Genomic DNA, 25626 nt, shown 5'->3' with positions numbered 1-25626 from the left:
GCTTTATCAATTTTGTTTATCTTCTCAAAGAACCAGCTTTTAGTTTTATTGAACATGGCTATTTTTTTCTTTGTTTCTATTTCATTTATTTCTGCTCTGATATTTATGATTTCTTTCCTTCTACTAACTTTGGGTTTTGTTTGTCCTTCTTTCTCTACTTCCTTTAGGTGTAAGTTTAGATTGTTTATTTGAGATTTTTGTTGCTTCTTGAGGTAGGCTTGTATTGCTATAAACATCCCTCTTAGAACTGCTTTTGCTGCATCCCATAGGTTTTAGATCTTTGTGTTTTCATTGACATTTGTCTCTAGGTACTTTTTGATTTCCTCTTTGATTTCTTCAGTGATCTGTTGGTTATTTAGCAATGTATTGTTTAGCCTCTATGTGTTTGTGTTTTTTTACATTTGTTCACTGTAGTTGATTTCTAATCTCATAGTGTTGTGGTCAGAAAAGATGCTTGATATGATTTTAATTTTCTTAAATTTACTGAGGCTTGATTTGTGACCCAAGATGTGATCTATCCTGGAGAATGTTCCATGTGCTCCTGAGAAGAAAGTGTAATCTGCTGTTTTTGAATGGAATGTCCTATAAATATCAATTAAATCTTTCTGGTTTATTGTGTCATTTAAAGCTTGTGTTTCCTTATTAATTTTCTGTTTGGATGGTCTGTCCATTGGTGTAAGTTAAGTCTTAAAGTCCCCCCCGTATTATTGTGTTACTGTCGATATCCTTTTATAGCTGTTAGAAGTTCCCTTATTTATTGAGGTGTCCCTATGTTGGGTGCATATATATTTATAATTGTTATATCTTCTTCTTGTATTGATCACTTGATCATTATGTAGTGTCCTTCCTTGACTCATGTAACATTCTTTATTTTAAAATCTATTTTATCTGATATCAGTATTGCTACTCCAGCTTTCTTTTGATTTCCATTTGCATGGAATATCTTCCTCCCCCACCATTTTCAGTCTGTATGTGTCCCTAGGTCTGAAGTGGTTCTCTTGTATGCAGCATATATATGGGTCTTGTTTCTGTATCCATTCAGCAAGCCTGTGTCTTTTTGTTGGAGCATTTAATCCATTCACGTTTAAGGTAATTATTGATATGTATGTTCCTATTACCATTTTCTTAATTGTTTTGGCTTTGTTTTTGTAGGTCCTTTTCTTCTCTTGTGTTCCCCACTTAGAGAAGATCCTTTAGCATTTGTTGTAGAGCTGGTTTGGTGGTGCTGAATTCTCTTAGCTTTTGCTTATCTGTAAAGCTTTTGATTTCTCCATCAAATCTGAATGAGATCCTTGCCAGGTAGAGTAATCTTAGTTGTAGTTTCTTCCCTTTCATCACTTTAAGTATATCATGCCACTCCCTTCTGGCTTGTAGAGTTTATGCTGAGAAATCAGCTGTTAACCTTATGGGAGTTCCCTTGCATGTTATTTGCCATTTTTCCCTTGTTGCTTTCAATAATTTTTCTTTGTCTTTAATTTTTTGCCAATTTGATTACTATGTGTCTCGGTGTGTTTCTCTGTGGCTTTATCCTGTATGGGACTCTGCACTTCCTGGAGTTAGTTGCCTATTTCCTTTCCTGTGTTAGGGAAGTTTTCAACTATTATCTCTTCAAATATTTTCTCTGGTCCTTTCTCTCTCTCTTCTCTTTCTGGGACCCCTATAATGTGAATGTTGTTACATTTAATGTTGTCCCAGAGGTCTCTTAGGCTGTCTTCATTTCTTTTCATTCTTTTTTCTTTATTCTGTTCCACAACAGTGAATTCCACCATTCCGTCTTCCAGGTCACCTATCCATTCTTCTGCCTCAGTTACTCTGCTATTGATTCCTTCTAGTGCAGTTTTCATTTCAGTTATTGTATTGTTCATCTCTGTTCTTTCTTTAATTCTTCTAGATCTTTGTTAAACATTTCTTGCATCTTCTTGATCTTTGCCTCCCTTCTTTTTCTGAGGTCCTGGATCTTTTTCACTATCATTTTTCTGAATTCTTTTTCTGGAAGGTTACCTATCTCCACTTCATTTAGTTGTTTTTCTGGGCTTTCATCTTGTTCCTTCATCTGGTATATAACCCTCTGCCTTTTCATCTTGTCTATATTTCTGTGAATGTGGTTCTTGTTCTGCAGGCTGCAGGATTGTAGTTTTTCCTGCTTCTACTGTCTGCCGTCTGGTGAATGAGGTTATCTAAGAGGCTTGTGCAAGTTTCCTGATGGGAAGGACTGGTGGTGGGTAGAACTGGCTTTTGCTTTGATGGGCAGAGCTCAGTAAAACTTTAATCCTCTTGTCTGCTGATGGGTGGTGCTTGGTTCCCTCCATGTTGGTTGTTTGGCCTGAGGTGACCTCAGACTGGAGCCTCCCCCGACTCTTTGTTGGGGCTAATGGCAGACTCTGGGAAGGCTCACACCAAGGAGCACTTCCCAGAACTTCTGCTGCCAGTGTCCTTGTCCTCATGGTGACACACAGCCACCTCCCGCCTCTGCAGGAGACCCTCCAACACTAACAGATAGGTCTGGTTCAGTCTCCTATGGGGTCACTGCTCTTTCCCCTGGGTCCCGATGAGCACACTACTTTGTGTGTGCCCTTCAAGAGTGGTATCTCTCTTTCCCCCTGTCCTGTCGAAGTCCTGCAATCAAATCCCTCTAGGCTTCAAAGTCTGATTCTCTAGGAATTCCTCCTCCTGTTGCCGGACTCCCAGATGGGGAAGTCTGACGTGGGGCTCAGAACTTTCACTCCAGTTGTTGGATTTCTGTGGTATAAGTGTTCTCCAGTTTGGAGTCACCCACCCAGCAGTTATGGGATTTGATTTTATTGTGATTGCACCCCTCATAATGTCTCACTGTGGCTTCCCCTTTGTATTTTGATGTGGGGATATCTTTTTCGGTGAGTCCCAGTGTTTTCCGGTTGATGCTTGTTTATCAGTTAGCTGTGATTCTGGTGTTCTTGCAAGAGGGAGTGAGAGCACACTCTTCTACTCCACCATCTTGAACCAATATTCAATTAATTAAAATTTAAGAGCAAATTCTTGTACTCAAACTTCCACTCATCATTCCCAGTTATTATGAAAAGAAGGCGATATAACTTTAAGCAGTCACCAAGACTTGCCCTTTCTAATGTCTTAATAGCTCTCCAGTGTGTGATCTTCTCTGCTTTACAGCTGCCACTAACTAGTTCAGGCCGTCTCATTCTCTAGGGTGGAGGCAGTGTTCCAGCATGTAAGAGCCCAAACTGAGTTCATATCCTGATTGTAACACTTCTCAAGAAAATGTTAATCAGAGATGCTGTCTGCAGGTTATGCCTGCAATACCTTAGGAGCTATTCAGAATGTATCATAAGGATGATAAAAGGTTTCTAGTTGTATAGTGCTTTATGCACAATCATTCTTCAACTCCATACATTTCAAGATTGCCAAATGCTCTGAGCACCTCTCTGTTGCCAGTTACACAAGGACCCTTCCCCAGACACTTAAACCCTTGCAAATCATTTTTTTTTCTAAAAGTCATTGACTATCACAAGTGGAAAGAACCCTGTTGTTTCATTGAGAAAGTAAAAAAAAATGTTCAGAGATGCCTTGGAAAATAATTCTGTGCAGGGCTCTGATGTTTCTGCACTTCATGCAAGCAGAGACACTGACTGCCCTTTGTTCTGGACTATATTTGCAAGGTTGTCTGTGTAGTGAAGAGCCTTTAAAAATAGAGATGGGTTTGAAGATGACATGATACTATAAATAAAGAATCCTAAAGATGTCACCAGAAAACTACCAGTTAATCAATGAATTTGGTAAAGTAGCAGGATACAAAACTAATGCACAGAAATCTCTTGCCTTCCTATACCTTAATGGTGAAAAATCTGAAAGTGAAATTAAGGAAACACTCCCATTTACCATTGCAACAAAAAGACTAAAATATATAGGAATAAAGGAGACAAAAGACCTGTATGTAAAAAATTATAAGACACTGATGAAAGAAATTAAAAATGATACAAACAGATGGAGAGATATACCATGTTCTTGGATTGGAAGAATCAACATTGTGAAAATGACTCTAATACCCAAAGTAATCTACAGATTCAATGCAATCCCTATCAAACTACCACTGACATTTTTCACAGAACTAGAACAAAAAATTTCACAATTTGTATAGAAATGCAAAAGACCCCGAATAGCCAAAGCAATATTAAGAAAGAAAAACAGAGTTGGAGGAATCAGGCTCCCTGACTTCAGACTATACTACAAAGCTACAGTAATCAAGAAAGTATGGTACTGGCACAAAAACATAAATATAGATCAATGGAACAGGAAATAAAGCCCAGAGATAAACCCATGCACATATGGTCACCTTATCTTTGATAAAGGAGGCAAGTATATACAGTGGAGAAAAGACACCCTCTTCAGTAAGTGATGCTGGGAAAACTGGACAACTACATATAAAAGAATGAAATTAGAACACTCCCTAACACCATACACAAAAATAAAGTCAAAATGGATTAAAGACGTAAATGTAAGGCTAGACAGTATCAAACACTTAGAGGAAAACATAGGCAGAACACTCTTTGACATAAATCACAGCAAGATACTTTTTGACCCAACTCCTAGAGAAATGGAAATAAAAACAAAAATTAACAAATGGGACCTAATGAAACTTAAAAGCTTTTGCACAGCAAAGGAAACCATAAACAAGACCAAAAGGCAACCCTCAGAATGGGAGAAAATATTTGCAAATGAAGCAACTGACAAAGGATTAATCTCCAAAATATACAAGCAACGCATGTAGCTCAATATCAAAAAAACAAACAATCTAATCCAAAAATGGGCAAAAGACCTAAGTAGACATTTCTCACAGATTGCCAACAAACACTCAAGATCATTAATCGTTAGAGAAATGCAACTCAAAACAACAATGAGATATCATCTCACACCAGTCAGAATGGTCATCATCAAAAAATCTACAAACAATAAATGCTGGAGAGGGTGTGGAGAAAAGGGAACCCTCTTGCACTGTTGGTGGGAATGTAAATTGATACAGCCACTATGGAGAACAGTATGGAGTTTCCTTAAAATACTAAAAATAGAACTACCATACAACCCAGCAATCCCACTACTGGGCATATACCCAGAGAAAACCATAATTCAAAAAGAGTCATGTACCACAATGTTCATTGCAGCTCTATTTACAATAGCCAGGACATGGAAGCAACCTAAGTGTCCACCAACAGGTGAATGGATAAAGAAGATGTGGCACATATTTACAATGGAATATTACTCAGCCATAAAACGAAACAAAATTGAGTTATTTGTAGTGAGGTGGATGGACCTAGAGTGTGTCATACAGAGTGAATTAAGTCAGAAAGAGAAAAACAAATACCGTATGCTACCACTTATATATGGAATCTAAAAAAAAAAAAAAAGGTCATGAACCTAAGGTCAAGATGGGAATAAAGACACAGACCTACTAGAGAATGGACTTGAGGATACGGGGAGGGGGAAGGGTAAGCTGAGATAAAGTGAGAGAGTGGCATGGGCATACACTACAAAATATAAAATAGATAACTAACCAAGAGAAGCCGTATAGCACAGGGAGATAGCTTGATGCTTTGTGACCACGTAGAGGGGTGGGATAGGGAGGGTGGGAGGAAGGGAAATGCAAGAGGGAAGAGATATGGGGATATATGTATAACTGATTCACTTTGTTATAAAGCAGAAAGTAAGACACCATTGTAAAGCAAATATACTCCAATAAAGATGTTAAAAAAAAAAAAAACAAAGTAGAGATGGCATCTCTCTCCAAACAAAAGGCAGGCTTGCTTATAGTTTTAGAAAATTGACATAGTGTTTCCATCCAGAGTGAAGTAAGTCAGACCTGGTTACTGTCCAATACAAGAAAGATGTCTCCATCTGAAGTAAGGAGTAGGCTAGCTTACTGCCCATCATAAAGATTCATGTTACCCAAGCTCCTTTAGTGTAATTGTAGGGGATATTCCTCTCCTATAACATAACCCACTACATGTGAAGGCACCTGTATGGGCCCATTTATGTCCCCACCATGGGACTAGCGAGTAAGGGGGACTGAGATGAATATTGTGAAACTCATGATGCTACAAGTACTAATGTCCTTTGCCTCCTGCAAATATCTGTGTAACCATGGGGAGACAACTAGCCTTGCTATTAGAGCAAAATTTCAGAGAGCTCATGGTCCTTGACATGAAATGAAGTAACGTTTGCAGCACATTGGAAGAAAAGGACTTTAACTGAGATGTCTTATGTCTCACTTCCTAATTTCTATTGCTGTTTCCATTGCATTTTCCTTTCAATATAAAAACAGGTTTCTTGCTCTTTTTAAAATTACACCTGTCAGACCTGCTATCCTGGCCTTTTCCTCTGGCAGTCCTCCCCTCCCTCCCTTTCCCCCAAGGTCCTACAGTGTCTCTCTTTCCCTCCCTCTTATAAATCTACAGTTGTTACAGACCCAGTCCTGACATGGTGTCTAGTCCTGCATGATACTAGGAGTTCCATCTTCTTTCCTGAACTTTCCAAGAGCCTCTCTCTGAAGGAAAACTGACTCTTATACCAATACCCTCCTGAAATATCTGCTAATATCAAATACTGTGGACTTCACGAGGTCATGGATCAGGAAATCAGGTAAGAAAATAAGTTTGGAAAAGAATCAACCAAAATACCATTAAATTTGGGGGTTAGATTGTCTGTTTTATTTGTCTATCCTCAGGAATGGTTAAAGAAAGGAATTTTCAACTTTTCTTACATTTTTAGAGTTTTTATATATTTATAAATTCATCTTCACAAGATTTTAAAAAATGTAGATGATTAAATATTTAGAATCTTTAAACCTTTTGATTTTAAGGTACTATACAATGAGAGGGTCTTATTTATATCTCAAATTCCCCTAATGACACTGTGACATTCTAAATTTTCTTTCATAAAATCCTAGCTGAGATTCAAGTGTTTAGCACTATTGGTACCATAATCTTTGTCATGTTAAAAGGCAGAAAATGACCCTGAAATTTTTTGAATGACTGTCAGTTTCTCATAGTCAAGTGATAAGAAGATAGAAGAAAAAAATTCAGCATCTCCTCAGCACTGCTTTCCCAGGTTTTCTAGATAACCATGAGTACCATGGTGAAACAGATTAGGTCAAGAAGCTTAGACCAAGGACAAAGAAGAGAGAGAATAAGGGTTTAAACCACTCTGTAAAGCAAAGAGAGTGGAGCAGTGCTTAGGAGGGGCCTTCCTCAGTCACATATTTGCTGGGACTCTCAGGTGGAGAGATGTCAAGGGGTTTCTGGAAGTGACTGAGTGGTAGGAGGTCCAGCCCTGTTCAAGTCAGTGTACCAAAAACTGGAAGGAAATCAAGCAGAGCACTGTTAGCCTTTATTCAAAATATCTGGCCTGAGAAGCCTCCCAATGAACATTCTGATTTGAGTCAGAAATATGTATTGTTTTATGGAGCTGTAGCATGGGAAGGTGGGTTGTTTCACCTACTGTCAAGATTAAAGGAAATCTTCTTGAAAATTAGCAAACATAACTTGGGCCATCTAGATTTTCTCTAAGTGAGGGAAAATATACAGGGGCTGATTTTCTGTACAAGGTGGGGGTGGTTGGGAGAGAGGTGGAAAATGGCCACAGGGGCAAATACAAGCAAATCCCAGAGGAAATGTTTCCATCTCCAATCTTTCAGGTGCTTTCATATAAGAGATAGGGAGATTATTATCATTCTACAGGTTTGAGTGCGGTTCATCTCAGGGAAGCATGAATGGTGACAAACCTGGGTTGTACAGAATGCCAAAGACCCCCAATGAACCTTGATCTTATATGTTTTCTCCCCTTGATTGTGAAAAGAGCCTTTAGCATGATGAGATACTAACCCCTCATTATGTGATATTATATGGCAAAATGGATTCTTGAAGAAGCAATTCAGGTCACTAATCAGTTAACTGAGTCAATAAAATGAGAACTTTCTGGGAGATTATTGAAGTGACCCAATCTAATTACATGAGCCATTTAGATGCAGTTTCTCTGATTGAGTGTAAGGGGAAGTCAAAAGATTCAAAGCACCAAAAAGGTATATTGTGTCTTTGCTGGTTTAGTAGATGGAGGTGACCATGTACCAAGGTGTGCAGTTGAGAGTGGCACCTCAGTGGACAGCCAGCAGGAAATGGGACCTCAGTCCTACAACTACCAGGAACTGAATTCTGCCAATAACCTGAAAGCAAGTGGGAGTTTGTTACACAGCAAAATTAAACTAATACAGTGGGGTTTCCATGGGATAAAATATGTGGGGCTTAGGTTGGAATCACTTTTGTTGAGTGAAAATTAACTTCTGTGAGTATCAAAGGCCCTATGCCTGTCAGAGCTTAATGAACAGATTTAGCCTATCTTCTAGTGAATCCTAAGCCTGTGTCAGGCCATGCTTAAGGAAAATATTGTGAAAGAGAATTCTCTGTCTGACCCTATTGTACCCTGAAGTTAGAAAAATAAGGAAAACACCAGTGTTGAAAACATCCACCAGATGGCAGGGTCTGAGGACAGAGCAGCATGGTCCCATCAGAGAGATGTTTAAAGATTCCAGGAGGTCCATTTGCAAGGGATGGTGTATGATCCTGACTGACCTTAAAGTGTGCTCAATGGAAGAAAAGCAGCATGGGCTTACAGGCTACTTGGAAGATGGGCACAGTTCAAATGAAGGAGTGGTTTGGTCAATCTATTGAAATCATATCAGAGCAATGCAGGCAGAGGACAGGTCAGGAAAATGATGGCAGGGGAGGGCTAACAAAACAAGGACTCAGTAGGAAATCTGCAAGTGGAGGTGTTCAGAGATAAGGACAGCATGAATTTTGAAAGAAAGCAAAAGAAGGAAAAAATATACTGGAAGTCAGAAGTGTTGAATTTTAACCCCTCTTTCTTTGACAGTAAGATATTGGACAAGTCAGTTAAGTTCTGTGATTTCAAGCTGTTTTCCCACTTGCCCCAAGCAGAGGTGCTCCACATTTGGCCCCACTGCCTGCCTTGTCCCTGTGTCCCACAGATTGTTTCATTACAGATTCACACTCTCTTTGCATGCCCCCTGCTGCCCTCCCTCTCACACCAACCATCACTCTTCCTGGAAGGACTCAGTTCCTTCCCCTTGTGCTCGGGATCATGGGAACAGAGCATCTGGTTGCTACTGGGGAAGGGCAAACCCTGCCTTTGACTTGGACAGTTTGCCAACCTGCCTGGGGCATGGGACCACATCTGTGACAATTCCCAGGGTGTTCCAAGAAGCGGCTACTCCTGATGCTGGAATTTCCTTATGTCAGGACCCTCTGTAGGGCCTCTGAGCTTTCACCTGTGCCCTCCCCTTATAATTCAAATTCAAGGCTTTATAGAGGAGGAATCTAGAGGAAAAAAAGCTATTTCTGAATGTGAGAAATTTACAATGTTTCTAGAGACTTCTTGCTCAAATTAAGTAAATTAAATAACTGGTGGCTTGATGGAGAATGTGTTTCTGACCACTCAAAGATAATGCGATTTAGAGGAGGGAGAGACCATGGATGCTTTTCTATAATATCTGGTTCTTTTCCTAATGCTTTTATGTTCTTTATTTCCATGGACACACACTGAGTCATGAGTGAGAGGTGGAGGCTCTATCTTTCCAGGCTCCATCCTGATTTTAATTTATCTGACCCCATGTGTTTGTGACCAAGGGTGGGGCTTGCTTACAACTATGTTGAGATGAGAAAGTACAACATCTTCTCCCCCCATGTTAGTGAATCTGGTGTATGTAAATACGTAAAGGACAAATTAAGTTGTGGGTCAAAGGACTTGGTTCTTGATGTCTCACCTTTATTCACTGTTTAAGCTCTTCTCGTGAGGTCTGTAGTTATAGCCATGATCGATAGGTGGTTATTTATTAAGATCAGGCAGGCCTCAGAGAGCTGGATAGGTTGAATATAAAGATACTAAAGAAAAGGGAAACAGAAAGTTTTAGTAATATAAAAATTACCCTGAAAGAAAACTTACTGGTTTCAAATCAATCCAACTCCAACACTTTGTAGCTATTTGATCTTAAGTTTCTTAGCTTCTGGGATCCTCAGGTCCTTCCTCTGTTAAATATGCTCAATAACAGCACCTGTATTTTCAGATTGTTATGTGATGGAGATGAACTAGTCTACTATTTGTAAAGCATTTAAGATAGTAGCTGCCAATAGAACATGCAATAAAAGTGTGTGTTAAATGTTCTAGACTTTTCCTTTGAAGTAAAAACGGTTGTGTTGTAAGTAGACCAGAAATGGCCTCATTCCTTCATGTGCTCTTTTAGCCCCTATTCTCCCAGGTCAATTTTTTCTAGACAGGTTCTTACCCACAGGACTGCCAAGAATTAAAACAATTTGGAGATAATCTCTCTATAGAAAGTTTTCAATACCTAGTATGAGGGTGGAACGTAGTGAACAAGTACCAGAAGACAGCCAACAGAACCACTTATCAGTCACAGCCTTGAACTGTCCTAAGCCTTACTGGGGACTTATTAAGGAATTACTCCACTTGGGACACATGAACTCTAGAAATCCAGCATTCTGCTTTCCATCTATCAGAAGAGTTTCAGAGGACTTGTGATGGGAAAGACCTGAAATGAGCTCCTCTGTACATGGTGAAACGAAATCAGAAGATAGTATGTTGAGGTCCCTGAGACCAAGGAGGTACATATTGAAGGGATGGAAGTAAAGCTTCCCTGAAAAAGGCATCGCTATGGACAGAGCAAAAGTCCTCAATTTTATTACCTTCCATGTGAAATTTGGCCAGCTTTATTTGTAAGCAAAAAGGATAATTACCTCAATAAGTATGCAGCTAATGGGGCCAATAAAGATTTTGATGAGACAACAACTGTGTCAGTTGTTGTTTTAACTCTTCCTCTTTTATCTTGCAGCAGCTCCCTCTCTATATCACACTAGCCACAATATATCTATATGCATTTTGAAGTATTAGATCTTTTATTCCTGGAAACTCATTGTGTGTTTAAAGTCTTCTTGAAAAATGAAATATCTCAAATTTAAAAAAGCAACAATCCAGCATGTATTAATGTTCAAAAATTAATTGCTTGCTTACTTTTATCAAGAGAAATATATCATGGTATTGTTGGGGATGGGGAAGTTTCCCCCTCTACCATTCTTTAGTTCTTGTGGCTGAAATAAAATTGAAACAGGACATTAACTGGCTAAAAATAAGCAAATTTTAATTTATGTACATGGAGGCCCCATAGAAATGGAACCTGAGAAGTGGACAAAGTAGGAAGCTTTTATGCTTTTAGACAAAGAAATAATAAATTTGTGAGGAATTGACAGAATAAAGAAACTTAGGCTTTGGGTACCTAATTAGTGAAGAACCTAAACAGAGCTTGGGCTTGGGGCAGTATATTAAAGAAATAACAAAGTTTGTTTACATGGGCCTTCAGCTGAAATTCCCTACCTTTGGTGGTAAGGGTGTCCTGCTAACTCCAGATGCAGGGAGTGTACATTTCACATGAGAGATTTACTTCTTGCTTTCAGGGAGACAGAAAGGAGGGTCAGAGTGTCCCTTTTCCTTAGCTACTTCTTAAGTAACTTTAATTCAATAGGATCAATGTACCATTGAAGTACATTTAAGGACAGCCTAGCCTGGGCCCCAATAGCTACTTCCTCTGAAACTTGGAATTTCTCATATTTAAAGCTGAGCTGTTGACTATATAGAAAGAGAACAGGTTAGTAGGATCCTCCATTTCATTGAACCAACATTTTAGTTCTGAGAACAGATCAGTTAAACAGTTGTATCTCATTTATGAGGTGATGATGCAGATGGGCTCCCCAAGGCAGACATATCTGCAAGGAATCAGGTATTTAATAAGAGACACTTCTGTGGGAACAAAAGGAAAACAAAGGTTAGTGAGACAGCAGATTATAAACCAGTTTCTGAGCCCAGGTTGCAGTCAGTCAAGCAGATTGCTGATGTCAGGGACAAAGCATCTTTTGCAGTTTGAATTATCTCTGAGGAAGTAATAGGATATGTGGGTAAACTTTCTGAGTGGCTTATACGGAAACAGGCACAAGGATTGTTTAAATATGAGCTATTCTAGTGATTTCTTTGAAATTTATATCACATCATGTAGCTTCAATTTGCAGGGCTTCAGGAAAAGGGCAGTTTTAGTTCTCAATAATCCCAAAACAAAAGAAGAGGGTAAAACTGGAAACTTTAGAGAACTGTAGTTAGATATTGGAGAAAACTAGAAAAATTCAGTATCCAGTCCAATTTTCAGGTAAGTAACACAACCTCAAAAGAAAGTAATAGCACTAGAATTTAATATCTACAAGTGGGTATTATAGTTTAATTGAAACATATTTTTTCTCTCTAAAATCTCCTTAATTTTACAAAGACAAATAAAGACTAAGTTGTTTGCAAAATGTTTTAATTTAATAAACCTGACCTGATTATTTTCATAAGTCCAGCAAGAATAGTGATTGACCATGTAGGCTCTTTTAATTATGTTTTGCTGGAACTTGTTATAAGAAATCTCCATATTAAACTTTTAATAACCTCTCAGGAACAGTAAGTCACACCAGATACTCACCATCAGGTTTGCCTATAATAACTATAGATTTTGTGAATTCCACTCCTCTTGAAGTCCCCAAAGTATCCTAAGTTTCCTGGGCCTTCCAGGAAGGACCCTTCCTTATTTACCAGGTAAGGCTGCTGGAAACCCTGTTAACAAGGTACAGGGATTTTTTTCCAAGGGGCCTTATTGGCTCCAAGAAGTCAGCCTTCGTTCCTCCAAGCTCTCTGGTCATATTTGTCTATGCATGTCTCTTTCCAATATGACATTCCAGTCAAAGCCTTGGTAATATAATCAGTGTTTCTAATTGTGTTGTATTATAAAGAGAACAGATTCTTATTGAACTTATGCAAATAACTATACTGCCAAGGAAATAAGAATGCTCACTGAGAGTTTCTGAATTCTGGAAGGATCAGTTAGGGAGAAAAAGATCAATGTCTCAACTCTGCTTATAACAGTATGTCTTACCAAATCGTTGTAAATTTTTTTCAAATTTCCTATACTGAAAAAAAAAAGGATAAAAAATCAGTAGTATTTTAGACAAAAAGTTATAAAAATTATAATAATTCATCAGTTCATTCATTCCCATGTAATTCACTCTTGGTTTTTTAGTCCAGTTTTCCATTAGTTCTGTTGACCGTGCCTGATAATTGAGGTGACAGGGACAGTGCGAATCCAAGAAGTTTGCAAGTTTGTTGTTAAGGCTTATAGTATTTGCCCAGTGAAGTGAGTTCCTGATCACTGGAGATTGTGGAAGGTAGACCCCAAGCAGAAAACACATTTTTAAAAGTTTCTTTACCATTGTGAGGGCATCAGCTTTGCAGCAGGGGAAGGATTCAACCCATTTGAAAAACATACATACAGTAACAATAACATTTTGATAACCCAGTATTAAGTGGTAGTTGAATGAAGTCCAGCTGCGGATGTCCAAAAGGTCCAGAGAAAGGAAGTCTGAGGCCACTGAGGACAAAATTATTTTTTCCCCACGGTTATGAGCCCAGCAGCTCAGACACTGCAGGTAGACTGTTTTCTTAATTTTATAGAAATCTTCCTGCCAATGTTTATTTACAATTTGAATTATTTTAGCTTCACTATGATGGGTGAAGAAATGCAAGGAGAAAAACAAAAAACTGAGGTTTTCCAGAAAGCCATGAAGAACCAAATGGCCATTTTGGTTTCCCATTGCCCTGTTTGTTAATTTAGAGCTATTGCTTCTCCATCTTAATTTCTCTCATTTAGGTGCAGACTGTTGCTTTGTCACAAGCACCTTGAGATCGCATAAATCTGCCAATAAGCATTTTTTTGTTCTGTTTTGTTTTGTTTTGTTTTTGTTTTGTTTTTGTTTTTGCAGAAGCAGAATGAACTTCAACCACATGTGCCACAACCTTACAGATTCTGTTGGTGCTGCTTTTTCGCGAAAGTCAGGGCATTTCCCTGATACTTGAGTTCAGTCCCTTTATCATAAGCCTCAATTTTAATGACAGATAACATCTTATGTCAGAACATATATGACTTCCATGACTTTTATGTAGTTTCTGGGAACACTTATAGTACAAATCCATACAGACACAACATAAAGAAGAGTTAATGTTACTTCTTATTTGACAATGTGTCCCATGTAATTTAACATATCAAATATATTTAGTTTAACCTTGCTCTTTTCATAAAGGAGAGAAAACAAATTTTTGAGATACTTCAAGAACCCTCTAACATAATTCATATCTCAAAGTTAGTTCTAACTCAAAAAGACTTTATTTAGAATTTGCTTTTGGGGAAGTTTGCCAAAATTATCAAAAAAGCTTAAAAACACGGTCATATAGGTGACAGTAGAACAAATCATGGTCATCCATTTAACTAAAACAACAATTAAAGACTTCATAGGCAAATGTAGAAGGTTATATTAAACTTTGCTCTTTATTATTGAGAGAACTAGGCTTCCTTAAGTAAGCAAAGACCTGATAAAGATAACATATAATGTATTGATTATTTTGACAAGACACAGGTTGTTTCTTCTAGCAGATTACTTAAATATAAAGAAAAACCTTTCATAATCTCTTATTATCAGGAGTAGACCAATAGAAAAAAAAAACAAAAAAAAACAAAACCTTTTAACAAAGTGAGAAAACCCGTTCTAATTTTCTACCAGCTTAATTTTGATATTAAAACTCACCTATTAAATTAAATTCATTCCAGTCTTACTCAGTCTTGACCACACATACAGTTCCTTTCCAAAGATTCCTTTATTTACAAATATTTTACAGATTTCTATGTCCATTTTAATTTGTCCCTGGTTTTCTTTCCCATTTAGAAATCACCAACTTTGGGACAAAATCATTTTCTTTTTCCTAAACAAAAAACATCTCCATACTTTATATCTTTTCTTACCCCCAAACACATCCTTTTTCTATTATTATATCTGGTAGTTTTAACCACATATACTAATTAAAGTTCTTAAACCTTTGAAATCTTAATTTCTTTAGTGAAAATAAGCAATTGTGAATTGCATTAGCATTTTGTGGCTTAGGAAGCACAAATACATTTTATAATTTTAGAAACATATGTTATTTCATAGTACAGTCTTTCAGTAGAGCACAAGATAAAATTACTAACAAATACAAACATACTTAGTTTCTCTGTGCTAAGAGATAAAAAGTAAGTATAAACATATTGTTTAACAATTAATGTTTCAATATTTTATCTTACATGGAAATGATGTAGATATTCAGAGAATTCCCATCATTTAATTTAACTTAGCAAAAAATCTAAGGATGTAATTACCAAAGAGACTAAGAAACTATTTTCAGTAGACATTTTTTTTTTTTTTTGCGGTAGCGGGCCTCTCACTGTTGTGGCCTCTCCTGTTGCAGAGGACAGTCTCCAGACGCGCAGGCTAAGAGGCCATGGCTTACGGGCCCAGCCGCTCAGCGGCAGGTGGGATCCTCCCAGACCGGGACATTAACCTGTGTCCCCTGCATCAGCAGGCGGACTCTCAACCACTGCGCCACCAGGGAAGCCCCAGTAGACATTTTTAAAAAAAATGTTGGTAAGAAGTTCACCTAACAACTCTTTACCCATTTACATCTATTTAATCTATTTGTTCTTAATAATCATACTTAGATTACTCATGAAAATTTCCTGAGACATTAAAGCAGTTAGATATTATGTCATTTTTATATTTGCTTTTCTAACAAAGTTTGCATCAGAAGCAACATTAGCCCATTTGACAAATGAACCCAGGTGGAATAAAAGTTGTTTATCTGCATTATATTTAATGTTAACTCTGAAGACATACCTGTATTTATTGAACCAACAAGCTTCAAATTAGCTTTTATTTACTAAAGATTATCTTAGATCATGTGAACTTGAAGCACATTTGAGTTAGCTTTTAATATCTTTTTGACAATTTTTATATAGGCACTTGTTTGTTAAAGCCAACTAAGTAGAGCTCTTGGCAATCCTACCCAGAGGTAACATACACATACAGACAGTCACAACAAGAGATCTCATATTTTCATGTTAAAAATTTAGTCATGAAGCAGATGCAATAGAAAACTCACTAGTTTATAAAAATCATTATTCACTGAGATGGCTAAAGTCCTTACTTATTTTAGAGAAGATGTTTAATATCTGTATTTGCCCTGGACATACAATGTTAAATAAGTTGTTATTTATAAGAGTTTAGGAATGAGAGTCCTTTTAGCATTTTGTGCTGAAAAAGGCCCCCTTCTGTTTTTCTTTCTTTTTTTTTTTTAATTGTAGTATCATGTTCTACCCATTGAGTTAGTTAATAAGGGCTCAGTCTCAAGCTACGTGAGGTACCTTTACATTTCAAAGACATGGTAAGGTTTATAACTTTAAGGGACAGAGAAAGAAAATGTAAGTTTTTCTCCTAAGAGTTTTAGAATATATTGCTCTATTATTATAAGTTTAATAAAACATATTTTCTTAAGTGCAGGACAATTTTCATCCAATATCTTGATCTTTTATAATATCTAAAAGCACTTTGAGAGGAATAGGTGAGGCCTTGGGACTAGTAAAGATTTGGTGGTCCTTGACATGTTTCTAGAGGTGTACTTCTGGTTTTATAGAGATTTGCAAGAAAAAGACAGATTCTGTTGGCCCTTGAATATTGGCCTCCAGCTGATTTATTTCCTCACTATTTGTAGGAAGGTCTGGGGAATTGCTGAAGTAATGGGGTGATTTTTAAGAAAGGGAATTTATATTAGATTTTTGTTTAAGTTGGATTTCTGTTCTTTTAATAAAAGGTTCTTTAGAACTCTTTTTTGTCCCTTATAATTTGATTCTCTCATAAGTACCAATCTGGCAGCTGTTTATGATGACAGCTTTCAAACATTTATTTCCTTTTAATTATAGCCAATTGAAAGCATCCGTCATCAGGCCATTGATGAGTAGGCTCATATATTGATTTCAACTAGGGATTCAAACCAATAAACATTTTATTATGGCTTAACGAAAGAAACAAGACAAGTGTCACGAGCTAGTATGTGGCTCTAACAAGATTTAGAAAGTTCCCTTCCAGTGTTTGTTAGTCTAAGAAAGTAAAATCCCTTTGTTGCTATAGGCGGAAAGAATAGTGTAGAGAAAACGGTGTCTCTGGTGTCAAACAAAAACACGAGGTACCTCCAGAAATAAATGTGCTACTAGTTAATGGCACCATGCAGGTGCAACAGGAGTGGGACTATTCCAACACTAACAAGCAATGAATGTTGAGACGAGAAAGGCCCCTTAAGGATTGGGGCTCCTTATGACAAACTCCCCTGAGAGCTTGCTCAGCCAGACAAAGAGAGAGTGCTGCTTGTGACTTCATGTGCTGGAACCCAGTCAGTTCCATTGGCCAACACATGCACCCCAGTAAATGCACCTTCCTGAAGGCAGAGACCAGAGAGAATATTTTCACTGGACATAAGCCAAGCTCTCAGAACACATAATAAGACTGAAGGAAAAAAACTTCATCTGTTTTTTCATAAGGAACCCACAGTAAAGCTTGCCTAATTGACACCAGTTTGGTAAGAACTATTAACTCACCAGTCTGAGATCTTAGGCTCTGAGGGCAGACTTAGAGGGCCTATGCCTGTGTTCTGCCCTATGGTTCTTGCTCCTTATGAAAAACATCACAAGAGACAGAGACAAAGAAAAACAGTGACCAACTCTGGGAGGTAAAAGATTCCCAGGAGTTGCTCATCCAAGGATCTAGCAACACTAAAATTTTCTCTTGCTTATCTAAATTCAGAGAGAGAGAAAAGGGACTCACATCACTTTCCTTTCCATCAGACCCTACAGGCAGAGGTTTGAGAGGCTGACATGGTAAGAAATCTTACCTTCTACAGGCCTTTGTCAGATTTCCCAGGATCTGTCAGTTTCAGCAGACTTAGGGTGGGAAGCAGGGTCCAGCCAGCCTTCTGCCTGGCTCAACAAGTGTCTGGGAGGGGGACATTTTCCCTTCTACCCCTTTAGAGTCCTTGTACCTGGACTAATAATAAAATTGACACAAGACAGATTAACAGGAGAAAAAGAAACAACTTTTATTTCATGTGCATGGGGGTCCCATAGAAATGGAACCTAAGAAGTGGACAAAGCAGGCAGGCTTTATACTTTTAGATAAAGAAAAAATAAATTCGGAGGAATTGACAGAATAAAGAAACTTAGATTTGGGATACCCACTTAGTGAAGAACCTAAATAGAGTTTGGGTTTGGGGTAGTAAATTTAAAAAGTAATAAGGTTTTTAAACATAGGCTTCTTAGCCCGAACTCCTTGTCTTTGTCATAAGAGTGTCCTTCTAACTCTAGATGCAGGGAGGGTGTCTTTTACATAACATTTATTTCTTGCTTTCAGGGAGACAGAAAGGAAGGTCAGAGTGTCCCTTGTGCTTAGCTGCTCCTATGGTAACTTTAATTTAAAATAAACAATATGTCTTTGAGGCCCATTCTGGGGTGGTCTACTCTGGGCCCCAATAGTACCAAGTATACTGGACACCACCCATCTGCATCCTCTGATAACTCTGAAGAATATGACTGAATATCTTATTTATTGAAAAAGTAAAAAGGTTTCTTTCCCTGGTTACAAGCTCTTAAGAAAGTAAAGCTATTTTTACTAAATGCAGAAATAAAATGTGCTAGTGAAACAAACATATGTAAATCTGACAATCAGGGGGCAAAATTACCATTTCCTTCTTTGTTTAAAACTTCAGTCTCTATAAAGAGAAAAAAAATCACCATAAATTCTCCAGGCAAATACAACAATAAATTTCTCTGTATATTCTTCCGTTTTGTATATTCTTCCATTATTTTTTAAACTACATGGGAATCAATCAGTACATAATATATCGTATTAATTTACGTCCTTTAAAAGCACATATGCATTTTATCAAGTAGTTTGTATTCTTCCTGCAACTGGCATTTTATTTTTCATGCAATATTATGTTAAGATTTAGCTTATTTGATTGAACTGTTGTTTAGTATTTCATTATATTTGATTTATCTATTTATCTTGATATACACACCCCTCTTTCTGTGGCTATTTAGTTTAAACTTTTTCTTCCTAAATTTTCATTCTGTGTTCACTTGTGTTCCTTAGATTCCAAATGGATATTCTTCAGTGATTCTTGTAAGTATTCAGTTTCACTGCAGTATCTCAGGAGTAATTGACATCAAACCAACAACTTCAATGACCCTAGAAACCCAGCCTCCTCACCAGCTACCCTGACCTTCCTTAATTATCAGCTCCCTACAGTTCCCACCTGCTTGGGTATTTTGAGTGATGGCAGCTATTTATGCTCAAACTTATTAAACATGTTGAAATGAATGGAAGTCTAACCTTTGGCACCTGAAGTGAGTCTTGAGAGGCTAGTGTACCTGAAAAGAAATGGAGGAACTACTAAAGCCACCAAAAGTTGTGCTTAGTCATTTGGGTTTGGCCATCTCCTTACCACCCCAACACATGCCTGACACCAAAGACAGGACTCCATATTTACAAGGAGTAGAAGGAAACCTACCAATTTACTATTGGAAGAAGAGGGGTAGATTAAGGAGGAAGACACCGTTGAATGAAATATTAGCATCATCTGGGTCTAGGGAGCTATGCCCTGTGCCATAATCAATGCACTGAATCATAAGCAACCAATCCCGGATGGATTCACCTTACCAAGATTCAGCCACTTTCTTTTTCATGACCAACTCAAGTTGGGTGTGTTATATACTGAGGAATGTTGTTGGTGGTAAAGGCTTCTGAAAAGATAGAGTGTCCTATAGCAGCTATAACAAATTTCCATAAATCTGGCCATTTAAGATGAGAGAAATTTATCCTGGAACAGTTCTAGAGGCCAGAAATTTGACAATAGTATCACTGGGACAAAATCAAAGTGTTGGCAGGGCTGAGCTCCCTCCAGATGCTCTAGTGGACCCCCCTCTTGCATATTATGTGCACATTGGGGTAGTAACAGTACTTCTTTCATAGGGTTGGGATGATGATTAAATAAGTTAATACAAGTAGAAGCAATATAAAATGTCTGGCACGTGGGCAACACCTAATTAATGTTGGTTAGTATTATTTGGATAAGAACAATGTCCATTCTGAAGTAGCATCCAAATGAATACACTTTTCATAAATTATTGTCAAGTGTGTCCAAAGCCTAATGCAATCCTTGGGGCACTCAGTTCCGAGGATAATTGCATTGTAGTAAAAGCACAACTATAGAGGCAGAGCTTAAAAATTATGCCGGTTGTGCTCTGTCCATAAGAGAGGCCTCAGGATACTTCTTGGAATAATTACCTGAGTGGGTTTTTTTAGTCATGTTGATTCAGGAAATGTAGGCACACCCTGGGGAAGGAGGGAAGGAAAAATAAAAGGGAGGGGAGAAGACAAAATACCAATAATATAAGTCCTTTTCAATCTATTGATTTAACCTAATCTGGTCCTGAAAGACAGAATTTAGGAGAGGAGTTGGGCCAATATTCACTCAGGATTTGGGGACCTTCTGGAGGAGAGAGTCTCAAGATCCAAGAAACTTCTTCCCTGAGAGTGAATCGAAAATAGTGTGTGAAAGGACATCTGAAAGGCAGGGTCTGCTGGAGGGTCACTCGGTAAACAGAGTAAAGTTGCTATTTTCCTAAAAGATGGGTTGCAGTACTATCTTTAAATCTCATGTTTTGAATCCTCTGGATTTAGTGGAATTTTGGGGGGAAGATTCCCCTAGTCCAACCCACTCCCTGATTCCTTCCAGGTGTGCTCTCTCTTGCCTGTACTGCTTTTGCCAGAGGTAAGATGTTTTTATTCTTATTCCAAGACGGGAAGGTTAATTTGAAGGCCGTGACAGTGATGGGAGCAAAGTGAGGGAAAGAGAAGAGAGCAATGTCATGAAAACTCTGGAATCTTTATAGAATCATGAAGGGGCAAAGCAGCCAATGTTTTTTGTTCAGAAGAGGAACCAATTTTCTAATCTGAGAGAATCTGCAGGTTTCCATAGATCTTAGAAACTTGGCTGGTGGAGGTGGATGCATTTAGGTCTGGGAGAGAAAAATCAGCCTGTGTTGAATTTAAAACTCTTTCAGTGGTTGCTTCTTCCCTGTCATAGGACAGCTTATTTGGAGCCCGATGGTGTGGGGAGCAGTCAGTCTGAAGCTGGCAAGTGTGGACTACCAGCTGTTATCACTACATAAGAAGATGCAGAGAGTGGCTAGGATCCACTGAAAAGATCTCCTGCTTCTCTTTCTTGGTGAGCATTCTTGAGTTTCTCCTCAAGGGACAGCTGGCACTGCTGGGATGGAAAAACAGATTGTCTATGTGATGTGCAGAGCTCAGATGATGCTTGTGGTGGGGGTGGAGGGGTGTCCAGGGTGCCAGTACTCTACGTGGTGACATGCCACATTTAGTAAGCTGCCTGCATGTGCATATTTTTTTTAATTAGCAGTTTTTCTAAGTTACAAGCATATGCTTTGTCACAGTTTGCTGTTTAAATGGTAAGCTACTATGTTCTTTAGTGAGATCTCAAGGCTTATTTGAGTGAGATTTGCTTAGCATCAGCAGCACAGCACCACATGTCATGCCCTGACTTTCCTGCACATGTCCCAGGCCCCCTCTCGCCAGAACCCTGCCTCTTGCATCCTCCAAATATGCAACCTGGGAAGACACAAAGGGCATGTAAGTGTAGATTCTGCTTTGAACTCCGCTATGAGAATGGAGTAAGCAAATGGTCCAGAGAAAGCTCAGGGACAAAGAGTGAATGACACTTATCCAGAATCAAGGACATGTTCTGTTAAATTCTGGTAAGAAATGCAGTGGAAGCCAGAAGCTCACAATGGAGTGGGTAACAAAGACTTAGAAAAATCTGGGGGCCAAATATAAACAGAGACACAGAATAGACCAAGAATGTCACCAACAAGAATAGCACTTGAAGCTGAATTGAAAAGTTTCTGAGGTAGTGGCTCCTTGCCTGTGCTCCTAGACTGTCAGGCTCCCAGCAGTGTGTGACCACCAGTTCTCCAAGATGACCTGTCATTCCACTTGCCTCTTCAGAACCCAAGTTTTATAATGTTCCGTACTTGGCTTATTCTGGGGATTCCCTAGAACATACTTGCATGTTACCCTAGGAGGGCTCACCTGGATCTTTAGGAATTTTCCTTCTAATTCAAAGCTTTATTGGAGTTAGAGTTATAAGTAAGGTTTTTCTTGTTTTTTTTTTTTTTTCTCTTCTGAAAAATTTAGGCTAACATGATACTGTGGCTTTCTTTAAGGGAAGAACATAAATGAAGAGGCAGAAGCTTGTCTTTTTTCTATCCTTCACTACAATCAAATACTTAACTGTATCACAACACTCCCTCTTGATATACCTGAAGAGACTCCCCTACCCTTCCTTCACATACCTAAACTTTTGCTATCACTAATCTGTTCACTATAACTGGGTTATTTCATGAATTGTTTATAAATGGAATCAGCTAATATGTATCTTTTCAATACTGGATTTTTCATTTGCATGGTTTCCTGGTGGTTCTCCAAATTTTTGTGTTTTTCAACAGTTTATTCCCTTAGAGACAACCTTGTAGTTCTGGATTGCAGTAATGGTACATACACACACAAATATTTAAAATAATAATTTAAAATAATAACCATTATTACTTAAAATAATTTAAAATGATAATAATACACACACGCATATATTGTCACATATTTTTCATTTACATTCTATTAATATGGTGAATTATACTGATAATTTGATTTTTTTATTTTATTTTTTTGAGGTTCGTGGGCCTCTCACTGTTGTGAACTCTTCCGTTGTGGAGCACAGGCACCAGATGCACAGGATCAGCAGCCATGGCTCATGGGCCCAGCCGCTCTGCGGCATGTGGGATCCTCCTGGACCGGGGCACGAACCCCTGTCCCCTGCATCGGCAGGCGGACTCTCAAACACTGCGCCACCAGGGAAGCCCTATACTGATACTTTTGCATGATAAAACAGACCTTATTTCTGAGGTAAATAATCCTTGGCCATGATGTTTTATTCTTTAATATTTTGTTTTATTCAATTTGTTAAATTTTGATAGGAAGCTTGCTATCTTTGTTAATAAGGATTAGTTTTGCTTAGTTGTTTAAATATAATTTTCTGGTTTGCATATCAGGATAAAGTTGGTCTTATAAAATGGCTGGGAAATCCTCTTTTATGTTTCGTTTTCTGAAAAAAATTACACAGGATTGACATTGATTCTTCCTTAAATATTTGGTAGCTTTCACTAGTGAAGTAAATTGGTCACAAAGTTGTCTTCATGGGAATGCTTGAATGAGCTTTTTAGTTGTGTCTTTCAAGGAACTTGACATTGGTACATGTCTCTGTGCTCTTGAAAATAATGTGTATTCCTCTCTCAATGGGTATAGGAGTTTATAAAAGTCTTTTAGGACACGTTTCTTTCAGAAGGTTGATTATTGACTTTTGCTCTTATCTGGATTATTTCCTTTCTTCTCCTGATATTGGGTTTAGTTTAGTTTCCTAGGTAAAAAATACTCAGTCATTGATTTGAGACCTCTCCTCTTCTCTAATGTAGGTATTCAATGCAGTAGATCCCCCTCTGAACCCTGCTAAACATATATTCCAGAAAAGTAAAAACTTATTTTCACAGAGAAACTTGTAAAGAAAGGTTTATATCAGCTTTATTAGTAATAGCACAAACCTGGATCCTATCCAAATGTCCTTCAAAAGGTGAGTGGTTAAAAAAACTGTGTTTTTTTTCATACCACAAGTACTACTCAGCAAGAAATGGGAACTATTAAAAAACACAATAATTTGGACAGAAAAACTACAAGGTTCTGCCAAATTCATTTATGTTCCTCCCCATGAGAAGTTGTAGGATCATCTTCGTCTAAATGTTTCAGTAAAGGACAAACCTACAAAATCTTTACTCATAGCTCTGACTCCAGTAAAGCTTTGAACTGGCTGGAAAATTACTGAAGATCCAGATGACCCCTCATGGTGGAGATGCATGCATGTTCTGGGGAATCCCCAGAATAAGCCAAGTAGGAGATTTTATAAAAACTTGGGTTTTATAGTTGTACCTTTACTTATTTGTAATTACTTTCTCCCACAGAAAGAAAACTGGCTCTCCATATCTACAATATGTTAACTTATTTATCCAACTCTAGTATATATATACTGGACTTTCAGATTGCTATTCTAGATCCCTGTGAGAAACAAACTTACCTACTGGAGTACAGTGTGTACAGTTCTTTTTTTGTCTTTAGCATGTATAAGTATCCAGCTAACATATTGTCTGCAGTTCATTTTCCCCACCCTCTTCTGTATGGTTATTTGATTCATTGTAAAGAGTTATATGCATTTGCTTTCATGTGCATTCTACCTTGGTTTCTTTCCAGTTTTATCAAAATATCACATGGTATATCTCAAATATATACAATTTTTATTTTTGAGTATACCTAAATAAAGATAAGGGAAAAAACAGTGGAAAAAGAAGATCAATAATGTATAGTCTTTTAAAGATATTAAAAGTCTTTAAGTCTTTTAATGACGCCCAAACAGTAGTAGTCCATTCTCAAAATATATTAACTTTGCCCTATACTCACATCTTATTAAAAATTAACTCAAATTGGAACATAGATCTAAATATAAAGTGTAAAATTTTAAGAGTTGGAAAAGAAAACATAGGAGATAATCTTGTTAATGTGAGTTAAGCAAAGATTGAAAAAAAAAAAAACAAGTACAAAGTACATAGGAACAGATCACACTGCAGGGCATGTGTAGTGTCTCTGTTTACAGCCTGCCTCCACCTTGAGTTGAGTGTCTGGTGAGGAGCTTCAGCACACGTTCCGAGCTGAGGTGTCAGCTCAGCCATTTCATGAGGAACTCTGGTCTGAAGGGCCAGGGGCAAGGCCCCTGCACAGGGCTCGCTATGAACAAATGAAACAGACTAAGCACAAAGGGAAAAAAAGTGGATGGGCTAGGCCTGAAGTGACAATGCCAGATTTATGTCCTTTTCAGATGAAATGGGGATCCTCTAACAACAGGACGTGTGAGGAGAGGGGACCTTCAAGATGGCAGAGAAGTAAGAAATGGAGATCAACTTCCTCCGCACCAATACCTCAAAAATACATCTACATGTGGAACAACTCCTACAGAACACCTACTGAATGCTGGCAGAAGACCTCAGACTTCCCAAAAGCCTTGATGCTGACAGGGTCTTGGTGCTCTGGCTGGCTGTCAGCCTCTGAGGTGGGAGAGCCAAGTTCAGGATAATGGGCCACCAGAGAACTCCTGGCCCCACATAATATCAATTGGCAAGAGCTCTCCCAGCGATCGCTGTCTCAAAGCTAAGACCCAGCTCCACTCAATGACCAACAAGCTCCAGTGCTGGATAACCCATGCCAAACAACTACCAAGACAGGAACACAATCACACCCACTAGCAGACAGGCTGCCTAAAATCATTATAAGATCACAGAGACACCAAAACACAACACCGGATGTGGTCCTGCCCACTAGAAACAACAGACGCAGCCTCATCCAACAGAATACAAGCACCAGCCCCCTCCACCAGGAAACCTAC

The 25626-nt window shown here is 38.2% G+C and overlaps 1 protein-coding gene across 1 annotated transcript in view; it reads left to right on the top strand.

Annotated features, from left to right (window-relative positions):
* Nucleotides 1-21169: 21169 nt before the first annotated feature.
* The window catches only part of LOC132598234 (lithostathine-like), a 44856-nt gene continuing 40399 nt past the window's right edge, over nt 21170-25626 (top strand). Inside the window, exon 1 of the mRNA XM_060309521.1 lies at nt 21170-21294. The gene's annotated coding sequence lies outside the window, so the exon portion shown is untranslated. The remainder of the gene's footprint in view (nt 21295-25626) is intronic.

This window comes from Globicephala melas, chromosome 12 (assembly GCF_963455315.2).
Source record: "Globicephala melas chromosome 12, mGloMel1.2, whole genome shotgun sequence".
Lineage (NCBI taxonomy): Eukaryota > Metazoa > Chordata > Mammalia > Artiodactyla > Delphinidae > Globicephala > Globicephala melas.
The sequence above is the reverse complement of the archived record's forward strand: the minus strand, read 5'-3'. Positions and strand labels throughout refer to the sequence as shown.